Source organism: Gopherus flavomarginatus, chromosome 2 (assembly GCF_025201925.1).
Source record: "Gopherus flavomarginatus isolate rGopFla2 chromosome 2, rGopFla2.mat.asm, whole genome shotgun sequence".
NCBI classification, from domain to species: domain Eukaryota; kingdom Metazoa; phylum Chordata; order Testudines; family Testudinidae; genus Gopherus; species Gopherus flavomarginatus.
In genome coordinates this window covers 28,123,312-28,146,621 of record NC_066618.1, presented here as the reverse complement: position 1 = coordinate 28,146,621, position 23,310 = coordinate 28,123,312, and positions in this window count along the sequence as shown.

The window sequence follows — 23,310 nt, the reverse complement described above, 5'->3', positions numbered from 1 at the left end:
AAGTCTACGCGGTTATGAATTTACATGGCCCTATTCAAATCTATTGTTTTTAACCTTCAGGCTTAATCCACTTTTAGCAGCCCCAGACTTTTTAAGTATCCATCTGTTTATCACAAGGAGTGCTGAGAGCCATATAATAAATTGCAGAGCCATATCATTCATCTTTAACAGCCTTTCCCACTAATCCATCTCCAGTAGCCCCAAAAACCTAACAAGCAAACTCTGAGCAGTTTCTAACAGCCACTACATTTTCTTTGAAGAAATAACTTGCCAGAGAAGTGTTTTTACCCTTCTCCCAAAACGAGGGCTCTTTCCCCTAAAGCTATGCAGGTCTAGGTTATAGAAGCTACAGTACATAAACTGTAAGCTTAAGGACCCAATAACACTCTGATCATGCAGACACTTAGATATGTGCATAACTTTAGTCACATGAGTCCTATTGACATTAAATCGGAGCTAGGGTTAGAAATGGGAGCATTATATCATTGGTAAAAGATTTTCAGTCTTCCAGTGAGGGGAGCCTGCTGTTTCTTCTAGCCATGGAAGGTGCTGAGATATTTGACCTTAAAGCCAAGATGTTACATAAAGAAAAATTAAGTTATATTTAGTGGTTACTAACATTTATTAGTTAGAACAAATTTTCTTGCTCCTTTGAGTTTATACAGTTGGACTTTGCTTGGCTCACAGATGGCAAGATGGTAAGTTCTTTCAGGCAGGCTGTATTTTCCTATGTGTTTCTAAGAAACCTAGCAGAATTTTCCTATGTGTTTCTAGCAAATCTAGCCTGATCCTGTTGGGTGCTTCGTGTTAATGTAACACATACTGAAAACATAATACTCAAATAGTTTTCTTTACAATATGTGGTACACAGAATATATGATGGTAGATAGGAGGTTTATTGGCAATGAATAAAGGGTTTGTTGGCTAGAGCTGGATGGGAAAAAATTTTCCTGTCCTGCAAAAATTTAAGATATGACAAAAAATTGGGGATGAAAAGTTGAAATCTCAAAAAATGACATGAACTGAAACAAATGTTTTGGTCAATCAAAACCTTGCATTCAGATCATTTCAAAATATTTACTTTAGATTTTGACCATTGTTTATTACTAAAATTTAGCTTTCATTTTAAAATTAAAGTTGGCTCAAATTGGAAATCTTGAATTTTTGTTCAAAATAGGTCACACGCTTTCAATTTTATTCAGTTTTTGGGGTAAAAAAAATTCAACAAAAGCCAACTCTCCCCCCAAAAGTTTTGGTTTTGATAAATCTGCATTGTTAGACAAGAAAAAAATGAAAATTGCCTCATCAATTCTATTAGCAAATAATTTGTGATGACCTGCATAACCAGAGTCATGCTAAAAAAATGTTATATCACAACATTCTCTCTTATCGTTTCTTTCTTCCTACGCATACACACGGGATCGTTTCCTGCTTGCTGGTGCACTGGGCAGTGGAGGGAATATACAATAGGAAGTGCAAAGAATGAAATTAGGCTCCCCTTTAACTCTCAAATGAATGCTAGACAGAGTGATCAGCTGCCATGGACCACAACCCCAAGGGGACAAGGGGAGCTAGATAGGGGTGGTACTCCTTAGCCAGCCAGCTTGCATACTTGGTTGGCAGCAAGCACGGGCCAGTGACATATATTGCTGCTTTTCAGAGCAAAAGTAAAGGGTACCCAGCAGATCATTCCACAGGCTCACTCCATGGCATCCAGAGTCACCTGGAGAAGGGGATATATTGTCTAACAAAGCATGAACTTGCTAGTATCCCACTCTCCTAATAGCACTGACCAGGGCAGGATTTGGCCATAAATCTATATATTATTTGAGCAATCTGGTTTTATAAAGAACACATCATGCCTGATGAGCCTAATGCATTTTTTTTTGACAAAATGACAATATCAGTAATCCCTGGAGGGTGTAGGGCCACCTGGTACTATCGAGCCCACACTCATCCCTATGGTTAGTCACACAAATATTGGCCCAGTTCAGTAAGATACTCAAGCTTCTGTGTATAGTGCACCAAGACCAACTGTGTACGTCAGCAGCTTACAATATAGCAATAGCTAGTAAGAAATGGGCTTGGTTGTGGAAACAGGAGATATGGCTGGGAAAACAGAACTGCATGATATTCTACCTCTTCACCCCAAAAAATGTGCTAGGAGAGGACATGTTAAAGCACCCCCAGTTGATTTTCACTTATGCTGTGGATTGTGTCTTGGAATAGATATTCTGTGCTGTTATGTCATTTCCCAGGGCTTCTGTGTACCAGCCAGCCCACCACCATGGGACATATACATAGGTTTTACTCTTTGCCAGTTCCTTTCCTATTTGTCTACATCTTTGCTGCTATTCTGCCTGTCCACTGATAATGTGTTCTGAGACTCATTGGTGAGTCTCTCTGTGACCTCCACTAAGCAAGATACTTAAACTTGAGCCTTACTTTATGCACATCCATAGTTCCATTGAATTTAGTGAGACTACACACATACTTGAAGTTAGGCCTTTGCTTGAGTATTTTACTGCACTGGGCCAATATTTGTGTAACCAACCATAGGGGTGAGTGTGGGCTCAATAGTACCAGATGGCCCTACATCCTGTAGGGCTTGCTAATATTTATTTTCCTACTCTTCTTGGTGTGTCATGTTTCTCTCCTGCTACTAAACTGGACACTTGTGCATCACTCATTTCCCCTTGGGTTAATCCTTCCTTTCCAGCAGTTATTGTTGGTAATCTGGTTCCCCCCATTTCCTAGTCCATCTGTGCGTGCTTGGCCTTTTCTGGAAGCTCTAACACCCTTAAGCAAGGTGTACACTGGTAGCCCTCTGCATATTGCATAGCTCTCATGCTTATTGACAGGCTGGCCATGTGTAGTCTAAGACCTCTTCCTATGAATTTATTTGCACACATTGTCCCCTTCTCTAAATGGTCCCCTATGTGATTTCTTGGACAAAAGAGATCAATCTTTGTCTCAGTCTTTCTCTCCCCCTCTTCGCAGAGCTCCCCTCTAACACTGCCATTTGTTGCTCTACCTCCAGACTACTGCTGTCTTGTCCATTCTAAATCAATGCTTTAGATGCTACCACCACTTCCCTTTCTGTGGCAGTGAATACCACTTGGCACATATCAGACATCAGACTGACTCACCCCCATCACTTCTTGCAAACAGACAAGTAGGTGTCACTACATGCCAGCCAGCCCCAATTAATGTCAGTCCTAAATAACCACTGTTAAATTAAACTGGAGCCTGAGAAGGAATAACATATCATTAAAATTATTTTCAATTTGAATGGGTTTAAATATTTCCATGAGGTAACTGCAGCTATTTAATGGCCATATTGTGAACCTCTTACTCACCATGATACATGGTTATAATCCCACTAAGTCAATGGTTCTACTTGTGTGAGTAAGTGCTCACTGGTTTGACTAAGTTGTTCACAATCTGGCCCTAAGACCTTGTGCACCGATGATATTGTGTGTCTGTGTGTGTGCGTGCGCATGTGTGCACACACAGTTGAGAGAGAGAGAGGAGGAGAACAACATAAACTCAAATGTGCCTCCACTTTCTAACTAACAAAAGCCTCTCAGCCACGTAAGCTGGTCTTTACCAGACGTCTCTGCAGGGACATTCTGGCTGCTTTTGGATGTGATTTTTATGTAGATGGATATTAACAGCTGCCCAGAAAACATTTATAAAAATAGGTATTAGATAATTTTGGCAGAGTTTTAGAGACTTAGGGGGGAAATAGGTCACTATATATACCGTTCACATTTACACCCGAAAAGGCTGGCAAATGAGGACTAACTAAATCCAGGGAATGTAAAGTCAAAGGTGCATTCTATTAGCACTACCCAGACGTGAGGTGTCACAATTTTTTTTTCTCACCTTTATATTGTTTTTGCCTTTGCTAAAGGAAAACTGCTTTTCAGGACCCAGTGTGCTTCAAATTTTCCACTACTCAGAGGTCTAACGTTTCAAACCATAGTGTGTTTTAATAAGCTTGGAATGGCATTTCTAGAGGTGATGAACTGAATAGCTGAGCTCTTCATTAGCTCTTACTAAATAGAGAGAGATTTCATTATAAATAGGCTAATCCTACCTCCATATTGTTCCCCAAACTATTACATTAAATGTCTACTGGGCCTTCCAGGTGAGATTTTCTGCTCTTTAGTTCCAATCTCTGTATTATACTTTTTCTCTTAGTGTCAGAAACCCTAAACAATCATTAGAATGGTAACCATTTGCAAAAAATCCTCACATCCTCACCACTAGAAACTCCAGCAATAATGGGACACTTTTTGTTCTGTTCTACACAAAATATGCTTTACAAAATGGAAAGAGAGGTTTTCAAACCCATCCCTCACATTTAAATTTGTCCTAAATACAAGGATCAGGATGGTATGAACTCATAAAAATGATACAGCAACATCAATGGATATGAATTAACATTTGCCTACATCTTCAGAAATAACTAGATGCGACGAAGTGGGACTGTTCTTAATGTTTCCTCTGAATACTGTGTGGGTGCCTCAGTTTCTCCTGTGCATTTCTTAAGTCTCCAGTGTGCATAAATGGCTGACACTTTGTATCCTGGCAACAAATAGCTGGGGCCCTTACCCCCTGCAAGGGAATAGCTAAAGGTGAACAAAGAGATCAGGTGACCTGCTGGCCCGAGAAAGAGACAAAGGCCAGAAAGGAGGGGCTGAAGGGGGTTTCAGTTGGGAGCTGGCTGAGGACGGGAAGTGAGGGCAGATGGGCTTGTCTGCCTTGCTGGCCCCAGAATGGACCCAGCTGAGGGGTCCAGTTCTCTGTACTACAAGCTCTGTTTTAGGCTGTGTTCCTGTCATCTAATAAACCTCTGTTTTACTGGCTGGCTAAAAGTAACATCTGACTGTGAAGTGGAGTGGGGGTGCGTGCAGGACCCTCTGGCTTTCCCCGTACCCTGCCCGGGAGGACTCACTGTGGGAAGCGCACAGAGAGGCATATGCTGAATACTCCAAGGAAAGATCCAGGAATGTGAAGCCGTGTGAGCTTCTTGCCCTGAAGACAGTCTGCTCCAACGGAGAGGAGGCTCCCCAAAGTCCTGACTGGCTTTGTGGGGAGCAATTCCAAAGCATCACCCGGGGACTTCATGACACTAGTCACTGTATGTGTCTCCATTTTTGGGTGCTCAGCTTATGACACTTTAAAGGGTCCTGATATTCAGAAAATGCTGAGCACCCATCATTTGAAAATCAGGGCCCTTCATAGTGAGTATCAAGTGGGCATCCAAAATTATTACTCACTTTGGAAAATTTTAGCCTTACAATGTCTCTGATATTTGAATTGTGTCTGCATGTAGAGATGTATTCAAACTGTAAAGATCAGAGCTGGAGCCAGATTTTAAACAACCTTTAGTTTCAGGGGTGTTTAGTGAGGTATCCTGCACCATGACTGCTTCTGCAACACTTGTTTTGTGGATAAACAAATCTCCAGCACTGTCAATCTGATACTTTTCAACTACACTAACATTTTTTTCTCTATCTCATACTCAGATTGGTAAAACAAAATGGAGTTCAGGAATGCTCACACAGCTGCAATTTAAGGTGATCAGTTTCATCAGTTTGTACCATCCCTTACTAGTATTCCTCCCCTTCCTCTCCCTATGGAGACACAACTGCATACAGCTGCTGAACAGTTATCCAGCTATGCAATGGGCTACATTTCCACCCTTCTAAGATTTAAAACTCTAATATGTCAAATTTCATAATGTAAATCCACATACACATCAGTGTTGAGTTAGCTACAATTTCCACACAAATGAATATTTCCCTTCAGTAGAAAAGAGAGACTATTGTGAAATTTACCTATTAGGATTCATAGATTTTAGACGTTGAGGTTCATAAATTTTTTTTTAAGGCCAGAAGGGGACTATTAGTAGAGCCCTGGAAATCCTCAGATATCTGCTTTATAACCTGTCACCATGCCTCAGTGGGTCACAACTGAGAATACCAGTTCAGGACAAACTGCTAAAAAAATAGGGCAGACACCCCTCAAAACTGGTAGTTATTCTTCCATAAGATATATTAAACCTGCAACAAAAGTAAACTTCTGTCTCACCATGCTGGCTGACAAAGTCAGAAGTGCATCCTCAGGTATTCCAGTCCTTGTTTCAACACCCAGTCACATAGTGGTGGTCTACACTGGCTGGTGGTGGTGGGGAATCGATCTAAGTTATGCAACTTCAACTATGTGAATAACATAGCTGAAGTCAACATATTTAAATCGACTTACTGATGTCTTCACCACGGTGAGTCAACTGCTGCTGCTCCCCCGTCAACTCAGCTTGCACCTTTCATGGCACTGGAGTACAGGAATCGATGGGAGAGCGCTCGGGGGTCAATTTATCATGGCTAGACTAGTTACGATAAATCAATCCCAGCTGGATCAATTGCTACCCACTGATCCAGCAGGTAGTGAAGACATACCCTTAGATTTAATGATGAGTGGTTATTTAAATCCCATTTAATCAACCAAAGGGTTCTTCTGATCCCAAAAGACCAGCCACATATCAAGGTCAAAATATAATTCACATCTTACCCAGTAATCATGCTGTTGCCAATCCTTTCTAATATCCAAAGGTTTATTTATAAAAAGAAAGAAAGAGGTCAGAGTTAAACTTGGTTAAAGGAATCAAATACATACAATAATTGCAAAGTTCTTGCATCAGGCTTTAAGCAGTGATGGAATAAATTGCTGGCTTGTTAAGTCTCTGGTTGCTTTCAAATGGTTGGAAGGTCCTCAGTCCCTGGGTTCGAATGCTCCCATTAGTATAAGGCCATAGACCAGAGATCAGAGCAGGAAAGAGGCAAAATGGAGATATTATTTCCTGGCCTTTTATAGTTTCTGCCATGTGGAGGGAAACTCATTGTTCCAAGCAAAACCCTCAGCACAGTTTGTGGAAAAGTACAGGCACAAGATGAAGTTCAAGTACCACATGATCTAGTCGCATGCCCTTGCATGCTTCCATGAGTAATAGCAGGGGCCATTACCCATATTTGGACTGAAATGTGCACATGAAAGTCCATCTGGTGGGGATAAGCTTTATCCATGACCCATTGCGTTTGCTGATGGGCCATCAACTTGAATAGCCAGCACCTTGTGAATGGCCTAACTGGATGTAAACTACCTTGTGGGTGTTACCACAGGAGCAAACACATTTGAAATACGGATACGCAGTCAATATTCATAACTTCAGATCCAAAAATGATACATGCCTACAAACAGGATAATCATATTCAGCAAACCATAACTTTTCCATTGACATCTTATATGTATGACATCTTTTATGCAAGATTTGTTGCAACTATATAACAGTGGTAGCAACAATGACCTATATAGTCATATTTAAATCATATGCCACATAGCCATAGATCATTTTTGCTGACCACAGATGGATGCAGATACAAATCTCGTATCTGTGCAGGGCTCTAACCATCAGGTCATCTAATCTGACCCTGTGTGTTGCTGTTAATTTAAATAGAGACATGAACTATCTGCCAAAATAACTATTTAATGTCCATATTCTGAGATGTTCTAACACTGAAATCTCGAAATATGGTGGATTATTATATTTTATCCAGTCTGCTGGATGACAGATTTAATCTTCTGAAATGTTTTGTGTCATTGTCACACGTCAAAATAGAAATCACACGTCTTGGAACAGGTTTGATTTGGGGGTATTTTTCTGGAGCACACAAACCCAGGGACTTAAGAATGTAGTGAGCACATTATACTGAGACATATTAGTGGGAGGGACTGTGAGGATTTCAGCTGATTAATCAAACATGAAACTTCAGAGGGTAATGTTCATTACATTTCTCAAATTATAACTTTTCTTGGGTGTGCCATGAACATTTAAGAAAATAAATGTGGAGAGACAGAACTCGAGTTTCTAGCAGGAGAAGGAGACCCAGCACTCTGCAATGATTATAATATACCAGAAACTGGTGTGAACCAAGTTAGTGTCCGGAAGGGGGGCTGAGAGGAGCAAGTGTAAACCATAATAAGGGGGTTTGGAATCAGCATTTAAAATGCTGATTATCTCTTGTGCCTTGATTGAATGGTGAGCAAGTCTTGCAGCTTTCTGTGACACATTTGGAGGAAAGTTGCAACATTGCTTCAAGGAGTTCTCAAAAGAGTAGGAGCTAGAAGGCAATGTTAGAACTTCTAAAGGTCTACAGTACTATACATGTTCCTAAATTGGGTGCTTATGTGAACTTTGGGGATGTTTCTTCTGTGCCCATTCAATCCTCCCAAGAGGGCACATGACTGTCTTCCCACCACTCTGCCATAGATGTGTGATCTCACCGTGCCTGGTGTGCATGGGCAGCAGGTTTGTAGAAATTTTGGTGGTACCCAGAACCTGCCCCTGCCCAAACTCCGCCCCCACCTGCCCAAGACTCTGGGAGGGAGTTTGGGTGGGGGATGAGGTCTGGGGTGCAGGAGGGGTGCAGGTGCAGGCACTGGGAGTTTGGGGATGGGAGGTAGTGTGGAGGGAGGGGGTGCAGGCTCTTGGAGAAAGTTTGGGGGAGGTAGGGGGTGCAGAAGTGGGGCTGGGTTTGGGGTGGAGCTGAGGATGAGAGGTTTGGGGTGTGGGAGGGGGCTCAGGGCTATGGCAGAGGGGTGGGGTGAGGGCTGTGGGATGGGACTGGACATAAGGGGTTCATGATGCAGGAGGGGACTCAGGGTTGGGGCAGACGGTTAGGATGCAGAGGGATAAGGGCTCTGTCTGGGGCTGGGGATGAGGTGTTTGGGGTGTTGGAGAGGCTCAGAGCTAGAGGAGAGGGAGGCGTGTGGGGGTGAGGGCTCAGTCTGGAGCTGGGGGTGTTGGGGTGTTGGAGAGGATCAGGGCTGGGGCAGAAGGTTAGGGTGCGGCTGAATGAGGGTTCTGTCTGGGACAGGGATAAGGTGTTTGGAGTGTTGGAGGGGCTCAGGGCTTGGGTAGAGAGTTGAGGATGCGGTGGGGGGTGAAAGCTCTGGCTGGGGGTATGGGCTCTGGGGTGGTGCAAGGCTGGGGATGAGTTTGGGGCGCAGGCAGGCTGCTCCGGGACAGGGGCCAGAGAGGAGGACTCCCTCCAGCCTTTTCTCTGCTGGCAGCAGCGAGCTCTGGGGGAGGATCCCCCCTTTCCCACCCCCCCAGCAGCACACTCACCCCCACCACTGTCCCTACTTGTGCTCCTAGGGCCCCTCTCAGGTCCAGGTCTTGCCTCCCCCGTGGTGGTGCTAGGCTGTACTGCGTGCGCCTCCTCCCATGCTGTTGCTCCTGACTGTAGCCTCACTGGGGGTGGGGGGATGGGGCTGCCTGCTTGCCCAGCATGGGGCAGGAGCGGTGACTGTGGGCGGGACGAGGGCGGGTTGTGCTGGTGGAGGGTCCCGCCGGAAAAGGGAAGGGTCTGAGGTGGAAGGGCAGGCTCAGAGTCAGTCTAGAACCCTGTGGCAGCAGTTGCTGCAGGGAGGCAGCATGGAGCTGCACAGAAGAGGCAGGGATGCTCTTCTCCCACAGGGCCAGCAAGGAGGGGCTGGGGGACACTTGGGGGAGGCTCAGGGGGGTGGCAGTTGGGGCTGGAGGGAAGACCCATCCCCAAACATTGGTGGAACTGGGTCCCTGGGCTCTGTATATTGCTGGTGCCTGGGCACCACATGGCTATATAACTTACCAACCATGTGTGGTGTGGTCTTTTTGCACAGAGACTCAGCACTGTCTTCTGGGGGCTGCTGTTTGGCCTGCTCTCTCCCTTTATGGGGACAGGAGAGAGCTTGTAGGATCTCTTCCAGTCCAAGGTACTAGAATCTTTCTTATGACGGGTAACCTGCCCGATATTCATTAGTGTGACCTGGAAGCTGTGCAGTCAGTCAGGCTGCAACTACTGCTTCTGGCTCGTTAGTGTTAAGTGACCTGAGACAATTCAGACCCAGCATGTTTTTCAGTGCTGAAAGGCCTGCCATAATGGGACAGAACACGATATGTCCAGACTCAGAGGCTACTGCTGATAGGGAGGAAGGAGAGTGGCAAGCAGACAGGTCACCAGAAAGGTGGAGAAGAATAGGCTTGTGGCTTGATCCCCCTACAGGACATAAGGGAAGCAAGTGAATCATCTGGCCATCCTGAAGGCCTAGAGGTCTAGAAAGCAGGCTGGCTAGCCGCACATAGCAGATTGCAGAGAATGGTAACAAGCTTCAGAGCTGGGGTTCAGGGGCATGGCAGAATATCAGCCAGCCAGCTGTCCAGTGGAGCAGAGTCAATCTCAGCTAAACTACTCTTTGCTGCTATCCATTGTGGCACTGCCATCGGGCCAGTGAGAGTCTGAGGTTGAGTCAAAGGAGAAATAGTCATTAATGCCAAGAAGCTTACTCAGTCAACACAAGGAAGCTGGCGTAATGTGTTGAGTTGACAGCAGCAGTGTTGGCACTCCTGTGATTTTATCTTGCGATACTTGGTGGTTTTTTTAAAGCCTCAGATTCTGGTGTCATGATTAAGGGAGACTCCCAGAAATTTTTTTTAAGAATAAGCTTCTAGCTATCATGGTTGCAGAAAAAGGTTCGAAAATATGAATGCTAAAGATTCTAAAACTGAAAGGCAAATAAAAAGATAAACACATTTAAAAAAAATCAATATTTTTGAGACAATTTCTTTTTTTTTTTAATCTGGACTCATGATGTTTGAGGCTGGCAGTCCAGCAGCTGTAGGCCATTCTTGTCAAGTTTGAGGTGAAACTGTCAGGCTCTGATTAAATTTCTCTATGACAGATGAGGGGACCAGAAGCTTTTTAGAGTGTGGGTCTAAAAGCCCTCACCTGTTATCAATTTAAAGAGCTGATTTCTACAAGGTGGAAAATACTGTGGCATTATTCCCCAAGGTATAAATTAAAGTACAAAATCTACATCTAATCACGTATTGTAGTAGACACAGTGGGCTCAACCTGAGCAGCAGCACTGTAGTGCTGAGCTCCACTGTAATCAAAATATGTCAGCACTTCAAGGGAATCTCCCAAGCTGACTGATTATCCACCAAAATCCCAAGATTTTTCTTACTGGCCTATATAATGGATAATCCTTACATAAAGAAAGAGAACTAATTCCAATTTCCATTCTATCTAGAGTCTCAGGTTATTGCTCAGCAGGTATGGTGCTCATGTATTACCTGGAATAAGTGAATAAGAGTCACATTCAGAAAGATTTTAATTCAGCTAAGCTTATTGTGATAGGGTTATTTTTCTACAGAGCTGAGGAAAACTCAGAATTTCCAGTTCATGGGAAATTCTAACATTTTGAAATTTCCTGAAAATAGGAGATATTGAAACTGTTTTTTTCAGGAACACTGACATGTGGTGTTTCCAAAATAAAAAAAAATCCTTATGCCCAGCAGCTTCTGAGAGAAACTGATTCTTGTCCATTTTACTGCTGCCCACAACTTAACAAGAGCAGTACTGCCAACCAGAATCATGTTGTCAGGGTCTTATTCCCACTTTGAACTTTAGCGTCCAGAAAGTGGGGACCTGCATGTACCCCTCTATACTTAATTCTTAGCTTAGATCTGATAATGCTGCCACCAACCAAAATATAGTGTTTGGTACACTTTCTGTCCCCCAAAAACCTTCCCTGGGGAACCCAAGACCCAAATCCCTTGGGTCTTAAAACAAAGAGGAATAAATAATTCCCCCTCCTTCCTTTCCCCCCACCTAGCCCTGGTGAGTTTACTGTGATTCAAACTCCTTGAATCTTAAAACAGAGAGGAATTCACCTTCCCCCCTCCTCCTTTCCCCCACCGATCCCTGGTGAGTTCAGACCCAGTCCCCTTGGGTCTTACACAAGGAAAAAATCAATCAGGTTCTTAAAAAGAAAAGCTTTTAATTGAAGAAAGAAAAGTAAAAATTATCTCTGTAAAATCAAGATGGAAAATGTTTACAGGGTCTCAGCTTTACACAGACCAGAGGGACTCCCTCCCCCTTAGCCTAAGTATAAGTTACAGCAAACAGAGGTAAAATATCCTTCCAGCAAAATACACATTTGCAAATAAAGAAAACAAACATAAAGACTACTCCGCCTTCTATCTAGTGAGTACTTACTATTATGAACATGAGAGACTGTTTCAGAAAGATTGGAGAAAACTGGTTGCACGACTGGCTCCTCTTAATCCCAAGAGAGAACAACGAACAACACAAAAAGCACAAAGACTTCCCTCCACCAAGATTTGAAAGTATCTTGTCCCCCGATTGGTCCTTTGGTCAGGTGTCAGCCAGGTTCACTGAGCTTGTTAACCCTTTACAGGTAAAAGAGACATTAACTCTTAACTATCTGTTTATGACACATGTCAGTTTCACTCAGCAGCTGCCAGGGCTTCCAGGATCTGTGGCTCTGGGACAGCTCCACTCTGCAGACTGCTCTGGGCTGGGGACCCCAGGACTTTCAGACTCCTGTGCCATCTGGCTCCATGTCCTGCCTGATTCTTGGCCAGCTGGCTCACCCAGGGCCACAGACCCTGGAAACCCTCCCCTGCAACCTGACAGGACATCAGGCAGGTTTCCGACAGAACTCTGCCTGCTATTTGATGAAAGTTCATCAAACCCAATATGTTTTTGCAAAACATTTCAGGTTCAGCGAATCAGCATTATCCAATGAAACTCTGACCAGTTTTATTTTCAAACCCGTGTCTCCCTCCAGTTCTGCTTCTGCTTCTTTGACAGAGACTATTTCTCCTGCTCTTTGCTTTCCCCCCAGCTGACCATAGAGAATTTGTATCTTCATCTTAGTTATGGGCTCCAGTCACAGCAAAGTGACAAGTCTAGAGTATCTACTCCTCTGACATTTAGAGTCAGCCATTGTCTGGTGTAACAGACACAGACATGATTAAATAGGCCAACCACAGGGACACAGAGCTTGGTTTAGTGGACAGAGCTCTGGAATAGGACTTAGGATACCTGGGTTCTACCTGGCTTTGCCACTGACTTGCTATGTGATCGTACAGGAGTCTGTGCCTGCTTTACCTTCCATGTGTCCTTTGTCTTGTCTATTCAGATTGTCAGCAATTTGCAGCAGGGGCTAATGGTGTCCAGTCTCAATGGGGACCTCTAGGTGCTATTGTAATCATAATACAGTAAGCATAAAATGGTGTCACTAAACCAAGGGGAAGTTATTTGGACCCTAAAACAGGCTTGTTCAGAAGATCCACTTCTGACTAAAAAAACAAATCAAAAGAAAAAGCCTCGATATCCCAGAAGGCATTTAAAAGGAGAACTCATTTACCTTTTTGTAATGACTGTTTCCTTCTGAGAAGGGAATGCAGTGGGCTCACTTGTCAGCATAATGACGGTAGAACATCTAGAGTTCAGGAAGGTGGAATGACTGAAATCTCAGGAGTAGCCTTCAGCATTAATATTAAGGGCAAGAAATATCAGATCACAAATTATCTCCTCAGCAAAACCACTGACCTAGGAAGTGTTTTCCTCCTTTGGATGTTAGTTTTCATAGAATTGTCTCATTAAAGAAAGTATAAAGATTAAATCTCCTTCATCACATCTAATTTACATGAACTGCAGAATACTCCCTAATAATGCCCATGGAGGGACCTCTCCATACATTGATTTCATCCCTGTTGTGGGTGGAAAGGAGTCAGTCATTGCTACAGGTCTTATACCCAGGACCTCATAGAGAGTGGTCTGCAGGTTCTTGGTGCAAGAAGGGAGAGGGTTGGACTGGCTGGAATGAGGCAAACAGTGGGCAGTCCCATGGTTAAGTTTGGTGTGTATCCCAAAGAATCACTTCACTAACTCCACAGTCTTTAGCACTCTCCACCATCCACTCAGACACAGGGACACAGTTACGGTGGATGGAGGTGGTCTGTGTTTGGGCAAGCAGAATTGTTTCACAGGCCCAACCCAAAATGCTAAAGCAGGTTCTGCTGGTGCACTAAGTGGACAAAATCATCCTAAATGAAGCTCCTGCAAGAAATTTGAGGTATGGTTGTCCAGGTTGGATTTGTCCCTTCTTTGGTGTATTGAAAACTGTGTTAAAATTGTGCTCTATCACTTTAAATTCTCAGATCATTTCCTGATCCTGCTTGCAGGCCCAGGGCTCTGTAGGGAAGTGTGCAATGAGACTCAGTTCAGCAAAAGTGAGTTCAATCCTCAAGGGGGCCACTTAGGGATCTGGTGTAAAAATCAGTACTTGGTCCTGCTAGTGAAGGCAGGGGGCTGGACTTGATGACCTTTCAAGGTCCCTTCCAGTTCTAGGATATATATATATATATATATATATATATATCCTAGAAGACCCAGCCTAGAGTAAGGTGGAGTTTTGCCTCTCCGTTTTAGCCTGCTTTGTTCTTTCTGTTTTGGGGTTCTCATGTGTTATTGTTCTAAATTCTAAGAAATTAAGTAGTGTTATGTTGTTACGTTGCAGCAAGAGTGTTTCTGTTTTCCTCTACCTTCTGTATTTGTATGCTGTAAACATAATACCTTAGATAGGAGTTCTTTCCCCCGATAGTGGCACTAAACTTGTAAGATGGAATATTTTTTATGAATGTGATCTTATGCTGTATGCAGTATTACATTAAGTGTTACTAGTAGAATGGACAGAGGGAAACTCCCCATTACTTGGAGTCTTTAAATAGAGGCTGGATGTCTCTCTAAACAGACATGCTTTAGTCTAACTGTGATTTGTTAGGCAAGATGCAGGAATCACTGGGTAACATTCTGTGGCCTATAATATTCAGGAGGTCAGACTGGATGATCATAATGGTCCCTTCTGGCCTTAAAATTTGTGAATGTGAACTCATTAAAACAACAGTGGCCAATTCAGCTGAGCCCGCTTTTTAGTAGCAGTTTTTGCACTCGGGAGCTTAACAACACATTTATTTTTCAGCAAGTCTGCAGACACATTTTAATTAAGTTTGACCTCCATCCCCAAGCCCCTCCTAATCCAGGACCACAGCTGATATTTGTTCATTTGCAGCCACAAGATCTGTACGGTAAATTCAGTCCAGCTTGAATTCAAAACCATGTTATTACAGTTGAAAAGCAAGTATGATTAGGCACTCTAATTCCCACTACAATGAGGCTAAGAGCACAGAAGCTGTTGTCCAGTAATATACTAATATCCTATTACACAAGCCATGGAAATGTTCTTGTTGGAAAATACCAGCCAGCAAGTTTTCCTAAGCTGTTCCTAAACTGTGGTTGGTCAAGGCAGCTATGGTTGTCATCTTGGCCTTTGGTCACACTTATTTTTTATAAATGTATGGTAGTGACTCTAAGCAAAATTTGCTAGAAAATTTGACATTGACTGCAGGTTCAGGTAATGCAATTGTAAACCTTAAAGGGGACACGGTCAAGGGTGGTAGGCCTAAAATTAGCACCTACCAGATGTGCTTTGGATTTGTAGACAAACTGCACTCTGTGTGCTGAACTGTGCCTTGGCTTTGCCTATCTCCCACATTCTTACGAACAGGCAGAATATTGAAATGGACAGGGGTCCTTCTGCCTGAAAACCTCAGGGCAGAAATCATGTACATTTCAACCTTCTCAGTCACAGGGAGGTGGCAGAATACGTGGAGGTGATCCCCTGGGCCTCTGGGATATCACAAAGATTTACAGGTTCTGTAGTACAGCTGGTTGGATATATTTTGATTAAATGAAATTTCGTGAAAGCCTAAATATTTTGCTTTAGATAAAGACTTTGTCAAAATGGCACAAAGAGACTGTCACACTCTCTAGTCTGGTGGTTAGAGAGACCTAGGTGCCAGTCTCTGCTCTGCCTGAATCAGAGTGACCTGGAGTGATCTGAAAAAGAATCTGATGTTAATCAGGCCTAGCAGGGACTTGAACCTGAGTCTCCCACCTCCCATACCAGCACCCTGGCTTCACATGCTCACCCTTGGACATTTTGACATCTATTCCTGAATCAGAAAAGGACATTTCAAAAGAAATCTGTTTTTGCCAAAACATTCAAAGGTATTTTTTTTGTGCCAATGCAAAACCAAAACAAATTTCAAAATCTTGGAAGTTGCCACAAAACTGAATTCTCATCCTCCAGTCAGTTTTATTTTCTAACATTCTTATGTTCTTTTCTCCTCAACAAGAATATTTTCATGGCATGCTTTGAGGATGTTAGTATATCTCACCCCTCCTTCCATAGACAGCTGAACCAAGAAAAGAGAGAAGGAAGAGCAAGGAATGCCACCCGGAAAGGCCTTTCATGGCAAGGGGAATTATGGCGTTCCCAGATGTGCAGGAAACCTCAACTCATTTTCACGAACTATTGCAATCATGGGCTAAGGGTCAGGAACACATCAAACCAAGCTACATTCAAGTGGTTTTGAGGTGAACGGTGTGCACAGCTGGGGTAAGATCCTAAGAGGTGGAGTGCGGAGAAGTAGTGAGCGGAATTCAGTTGCTCTGAGCATATTCTAAGTATATCAGAACAGGAGGGGTGATTATAGTCCAAATTTACAGTAGGGATAACCTTTTAGCTTTTAGATAATTGCATATGTTAGTAGAATATTTGATGATGTTAGCATTCACGCAAGAGGGGTAATCAGAAAGGAGACTAAAATATAATCTCTTATGAGATTTTTTCTCAACTGGTCTTTACATAAAATCTAATATATTATGTACATAGCCCACAAAGATCTTGAAGGATTTAAAAGGAAATGAGTTAACTCACTGCTCATATAATTTAAATTTCAGTATCCAAGATCTAATCAGAGACCACCCATTTTTACATGGTGGCTTTCAGAGGGTAGAAAATCAGCTGGGTTTATGTGATCCAGTTATTATTCCATTTCAGCATATGCATTTGTTTTTCTATAAAGAATTCTCACAGCTAGCCTCCAGCTTTTGCCGATGGCAATGATTTACTTCCAAACGCTTTACCAGCATAACTGAAGATCTACATTTAGTAGATGGGTTAGCCCCTTTTACCTATCAAATGCTACATTGAGGCTAAAACCTCACATATATTATGTATATTTCAAAGACTTATTGTCATTACGTTTTTTTTCACAGTAACAGTATTTTAAAGTAGACATTTCATTTAAACCACAAAAATAGGTTGTTTTTGTCCTTTCACTTAGTGTACGTGTAAGGTGTATCCTCTGAACTGGAAGGAAGTAGAAATGACTAAAAAATTGTACAGTAAATATTTCCACATCAAAATATGAGGTTTTATTGAAAATACACTTTTTATAGTAAAACATAATTTTTTTGATTAAAATTGATTTTTTCAATGGGAAATTTCAAAATGACATTTTTGTTTAGTTTCCAATTGAAATGTGTTTAGTTTTGGGTTTCAAAAAACGGCAAAAATCCAGTTTGCCCATTTCTTGACAATGAGTCCAGAAGACTCAATGATGCCTAGGGTTTTTCCTCCCACTTTCCCCCTTTTTACTCCTTCATCTACTGTAACTTTTAAAACCTCCAACTTCGGAAAAGTTGCAGAAGAAGAGAAATGTTTGAAAAGTTAGAGTGGCAAAGTTACAATTTCAAATAGTGAATCAAACTTTCTCATGCTTTTTCTGTATGATTGTTCAGGGCCTGAACTAAAACCCATTGCAGTCAGTGGAAAGACTCCTGTTAACTTCAATGGGCTTCAGATTGGTCCATAGTCTAGCAGTGTGTTTAATGCTTGAAAGACTCAGTGACTCAATATTCTTGCATTCTACTTCAGTGGCTGAAAATCTTTGCGTAAATCACTTCACTCCCACCTATCTGTGCCTCATTTGAATAGTTAGTGTAATACTCCAAGAACTGTGAGGCTTTATTCATTTGTAAAGTGCTTTGACATTCTCAAATGAGAGGTGCTATGAAAATACAAAGTGCTATTACTAGCAAAACTTTGCTATGTTAAAAAATTCTCTCATTTCTGATTATTCCATTTCTCCTGCCTGAATGTGGAGTCACAGTTAGGCCTGGATGATCCAGTGTGGATAAAATAAAACTAGAATGTGAAGCTCAGAAATATTGTGAACCTTTTTTGAAGTCTGGAAATATTGTGTTAGCTTTATTTGTTTGTTTCCTTAATTTTCCTTTAGCCCCCATATATCTTGGTTTTAGAGCACTGTGGGAAAATAACTTTTTATAAAATGAACTTTGAGATCTATCTCTAGGCAGTTCATTTTCCTTGGGAAGTCTAACCTCATCATGCTAAATAGCATGGGATGTTGTCTGGTACCTTACAGTCCACCTAGAAAAACAATCTGATCCAGATATCCTTCTTCTCATTAGTGATAGTCCTTTCTTCACCTATTCTTCTTGAAATCATATACCCAGGTCATCTCAGTTAAGCTTGCTATTCACATCACCCAAGTTTAGATCACACCTGTGGATCTCTCCCTAGCCTCTCCAAAGATTCCTGAGGAAAGATGAAATCATACTTATCCTTTGAGTGAATCAGGAAGTTTAGCAAGTCAAAACATTGTCTTACCAGCTTTGGCAAAGGTTATCTAGTTGTCAGAAATGCATTTTGTTTTACTTGTATTGTCAGCAATGAAGGCAGGAAGCCTAATGCATCTGACCGCACTGTTGTGATAAATCAAAACAAACAGAATTTGACAACAGCAAATCACAACTAAGAGTTTGAAGAATAAACTACCAGAGTGCATATAAGGGTTGACGTTCTATCTAGTGCTGTGTAACATATAACACTTTCATTGTGAAGGCAGAAATGTACATTTTAAAGAGTAACTAAAGCATGACTCCACTAAAGAATGAAGCACAAGACTAAATCAGTCTGTTTAGACCTGCACATACACCTTCTTATAATATGGGCTCAGATCATTGGAGTTAGGCACCTAAATACCTTTGAGGATCTGGGGCATGGTGCTTTTCAGTGGGCTCTGTATTGCTTTTGGTTTTCTTAAAACATCTTGTGTAGTTGATTCCCAGTGATGAATCACCAGAGTGGTGTTAAAAGCTGAGGGCATCATCATGGTTTTAGGAAAACCCATTTAAATGAAGGAAGAAAATGCATCCAGACATGTTAAAAAGTAAACAGAGAAATCAAATACAAGAACTGCAGTCAATGTGGATAAGACTTTTGGCCAAATAGCATATTTTGACATAAACATTGAAAATCTCTTTTAAAATAATATCCTGTGGTTCTTGTCTCTTCTATTGTATTAAAATGAATTTCTTTTCTCACAGTGGGATTTCAAATTAATTTGTAATTATACACACAGAGGGGATGAGAAAGAAATGACCTAATTATAGACCAAATGGATGCCCTCCAGCTATCATCCAATTATTCCAACCATCTGAGCTGCTAAGCAAAGTGATGGGCTTAATCCTCTGCTGGTCAGATCTATCTGTAATTTACCACTGAATGCTGTAATTTTATAGCAAATATCTCCTTGCCTACTTCTCTCAGGCTGGAGGAACAGTGTGGCAAGGAGCAAGGTGCAGTGTGGTCTTGGTGGTGGGTTGAGAATCTACAGCTACAGAATAGGCACTTCATTGGCTCCCCTTTCCAAGATGAAGAGGTTGCAGTGCTGAGCTGCAACTTTTTGTTTACGCTACCGGCAGTGAGACTCAGTCAGCATTTTCCCAACTATGCTTCTTAGATCAGCCAAATGGGCTATGGAGATAAACAGCAGCAGCATTAGCCTCCTCAGGGCCCCAGCTCAAACCAATACTCATGTGCACCAAAGGCACTGTTGTACTTCCTGAGATGTTCTCAACTTTTATACCCTGCAGGCTAGAGTCTATAGAGTTACAGTTACATGTATATGTTGCTTTGTTCCATGTGCATGGGTTGTGGCTGTGATCCTGGCCAACAGAGGGGATTGAACCAGCAATTTCTGGAGTTAAAAGAAGCACAAGTTGCTGTATCATGTGCCAAAGAGCCAAACATTTTAACTGACTGACAGCTTCTATGAGTCGAGCAAAGAAGGAGATACGTAACACACACTGACTAAAAGGCTATATGTACACTTACTGTTGTAACAGGTCTTTGTAATAACTGCTTTCCCCTTCATTTATTACATTTGTTCTCAGAGTTGTAACTCTCTGGTGTCCATTTTAAGATCACACTTTACCCCATGACCAAAACTTGTTGAACTTTGAAGCACTAGTTTGGAAAGCTAGGTTCTCTCTTCTGTTTTCTTAGTGCACAGCACTTGTGAGCATGTGTCCCCTGGTTCGGGTAGAGGCAAATTGTTGTTGTTTTTTGTTGTTTGTTGGGTTTTTTTTAGTTAAGAAAAGTGCCCTTAAATTATGGCCAAAAAGAGGTGTATCAACTGAACCCAGCCCTTACTCCTGTCTGAGGGAATGTCTACCTGGTGGCCTTGTAAGTATAAATTCTAGCTTGAGGAGACATACCCACACTTGCTCTGATCAAGCAAGAATGCTAAAAATAGAAGTGTAGCTGTGATTGCACAAGCAATGGGAGGGGCTAGCCACCTTCAATACAATCACATCTGAGACTACAGGCATGTACTCTGGGTGGCTAGCCCCTCTCATTACTCGCACTGCCATGATTACACTTCTGTTTTTTAGCATGCTCGCTTGATCAGCTATAATGTGAGGAGTTCATATCTTTCAGCTCCAGTGTAGATATATGGTGATGCATGGCAAGAAAATTACATTTGTCTCCTGCTCCTTCTGTATGTGTCTTCTTTCATGTTAATATTCCATTAGCTTCTTTTAAATCCACTAGGGCATTTGTTCTTTTCCAGACGTTTTAAGGGAAAAATCCCATAGCCCCATTCATGTGAGAAGTGACATTGATTTCATTGGAACTTCTTGTGGAAGGCAAGTATAATTTGGCCCACTGAAGTAAATGGAACTACTTGTGTGCGAAAGCATGCTGGATTTGGCCCTTTTGTTAGTTCCAAAATAGATATTGCCTGATCCTGGAGTCTTGTCTGGTTTTGGATGTTTTAAATGTCACCTATAATCTATCTGGCATGATCCTGATTTCTTTCAATGTTTCTTCATCTCCCTCCCCAAGGAAACACATACCTGCTTTGCCATCTGTCATCCATTTTCCTTTGTTAGCAAGGATGCAAAAAATTCATTTAAATTTTCCAGACATCTCTGCCTCCTCTTTTGATAAATGACCCTCTTCAGGTTCTTAATGTGTCCTTTACTGACCTTTTGTTCTTATGCATTTTTTTTTTAATTTGGTGATTATCATAATCTCTTGTGAAATATTTTATTCTCCCTCTTTGGTTTCTTTATCTTTTTTATAGTCAACTCTAGTTCATTCTATTTCCACAGTTCTCTTCTGTACTTTTTTTTTTAATTTTTCCCTTTCATATTCCTTTTTCTTACACGTGGCTGCTTCTTTTCACTTCCCTGTTCATACATATAGGACATTTGCTATTACTAAACACGTATTATTAGGTGGAATGCACTACTCCTGGGTATACATTAATTTTTTTGAACTCCATTCTATTTTCTCTACATGTTTTCCATTCATTGCTATCCTAGTGTTGTCCACTATCTACCACAATCTGCTAAAAAGTGGTCTGCTAATATTTAATGCCTGTATTTATTTTTACTTTTTTTTTTTGGCCTCGTGTCAATCCTAATTACAAACCTAAGAAGGATAAGTCAGTACTACTTAAATGCTCAGTCCTATTCCACATCCATCTCCAGCCATGTCCTCACCGGAAAGCAAAACAGAAAACAATTGACTGACCTGGGGGGCCAATTTATCCTCTTTAATAAATAACAAATACTGTACACAAGTCTGGTCACCACATTTAAACTATAATAATGAAAACTGATGACAAAATAAAGAAGGAAAATCAGGTCCCATGAAGGAATCACAAAATTACGGGCACCCAAAAAACACTCCTGTTGAAAAATTTGAGCAAAGTGTTTTGAAAATACAATTTATGAGGAAAGATTTAATAAAGATAGTTAACCTAAGGAAATAAAATATATGCTGCAGTTATGAAGAGAGAGAGAGAGAGAGAAAGAGACAAGTAGTCATATTAGGTACTAGTACGTAGAACAGGTCGACATTTTTGGAACAAAATATTCATCCATTAAAAATGGCCTTTTATATAATTTGGAATGTTTTGTGAAAATTTTTTTTATTTCTCATATTCTTTCTGCTCCTTTTTTTGTCTCCTTCCTCCTCCTTCAGTGGGACTACACAAAAAAGTGTGTTTGTGTGTGTGTGTGTGTGTTTGTCCTGCCGACAAAGCTGCTGCCACTCATTGTGGGTAGAAGTTTTTTGTTGGCAGGAGAGCTCTTTTCTGCTGACAAACAGCAGCTACACTGCACGCATTTTAGCTGCATGGCTGTAGCGGTGTCACTAAAAGGTGCCAAGTGTAGACAAAGCCTATGAATGGGATTCATAGAAGCCAGGAAGCTGAGCATGGAACCCTCTGAGCTAGCCAGTAGGAAATGCTAAGGCTTGCCCCTCAAAGGTAGTTAGGTGTCTAACTCCAGGTCAGAGGGAGACTTCTTCTCCACAACAGAAAGACCCACCCTATTAATGCCAATATTCCAAGGGTTAGGGTAGTCATCTGCTCTCAAATCCCCATTCTGCCTGATTTGAAGCAGGTACCATGCCCAATTTACAAATCCTGCCAGAGATTGGCATGAACAAGGGTGCTGAGCAGCTCAGTGGTATCAGGATGTAGATGGCTTTGCCCATAGGTACTGGAACTAGGGATGCTGGTGGTGCTATTGCAACCATGGTTTGAAGTGGTTTCCAATATATTTAGGGGCTACAGTTTGGTTCAATGGCTCTCAGCAGCCCCGCTATAAAAATTGTACCAGCACCCCTGGTTTTGTCCATGCCACCCATGGACTAGGATCTTTGCCAGTGGAAAAGTAGGCCTACAGGGATGGGTGGCAGCTGAGTGAGTTGTTTGAGGCTGTCATTGGATATGTCTTCACTGCAATTAGACACTCCCAGCTGGCCCATGCCAGCTGACTTGGGTGCACGAGGCTCGGGCTAAGGGGTGGCTTAATTGCAGTGTAGATGTTCAGGGTCAGGCATCTATGCACGACCCTAGAGTCTTTGCATCAGCCTGAGCACAAACATCTACATTACAACTAAACAGTGCCTCAGCCTGAGCCCCGTGAGCCCAAGTCAACTGGCATGGGTCAGCCATGGACATACCCATTGGATCCTAAATGTTAGACTTAGGCACCTAAATTGGCAGTTTAGAAAACTGAGGGCCCAGATTTTCAGGGTAGACACTGCTTCAGTGGATGCAAGCCATGTTTGCTTTCATCCATGATAAGATCTGGTTACAAACAGGTAAAAACTACTCCTCAGATGGGCATTATATGGTTAACAACTGAAGTTCAC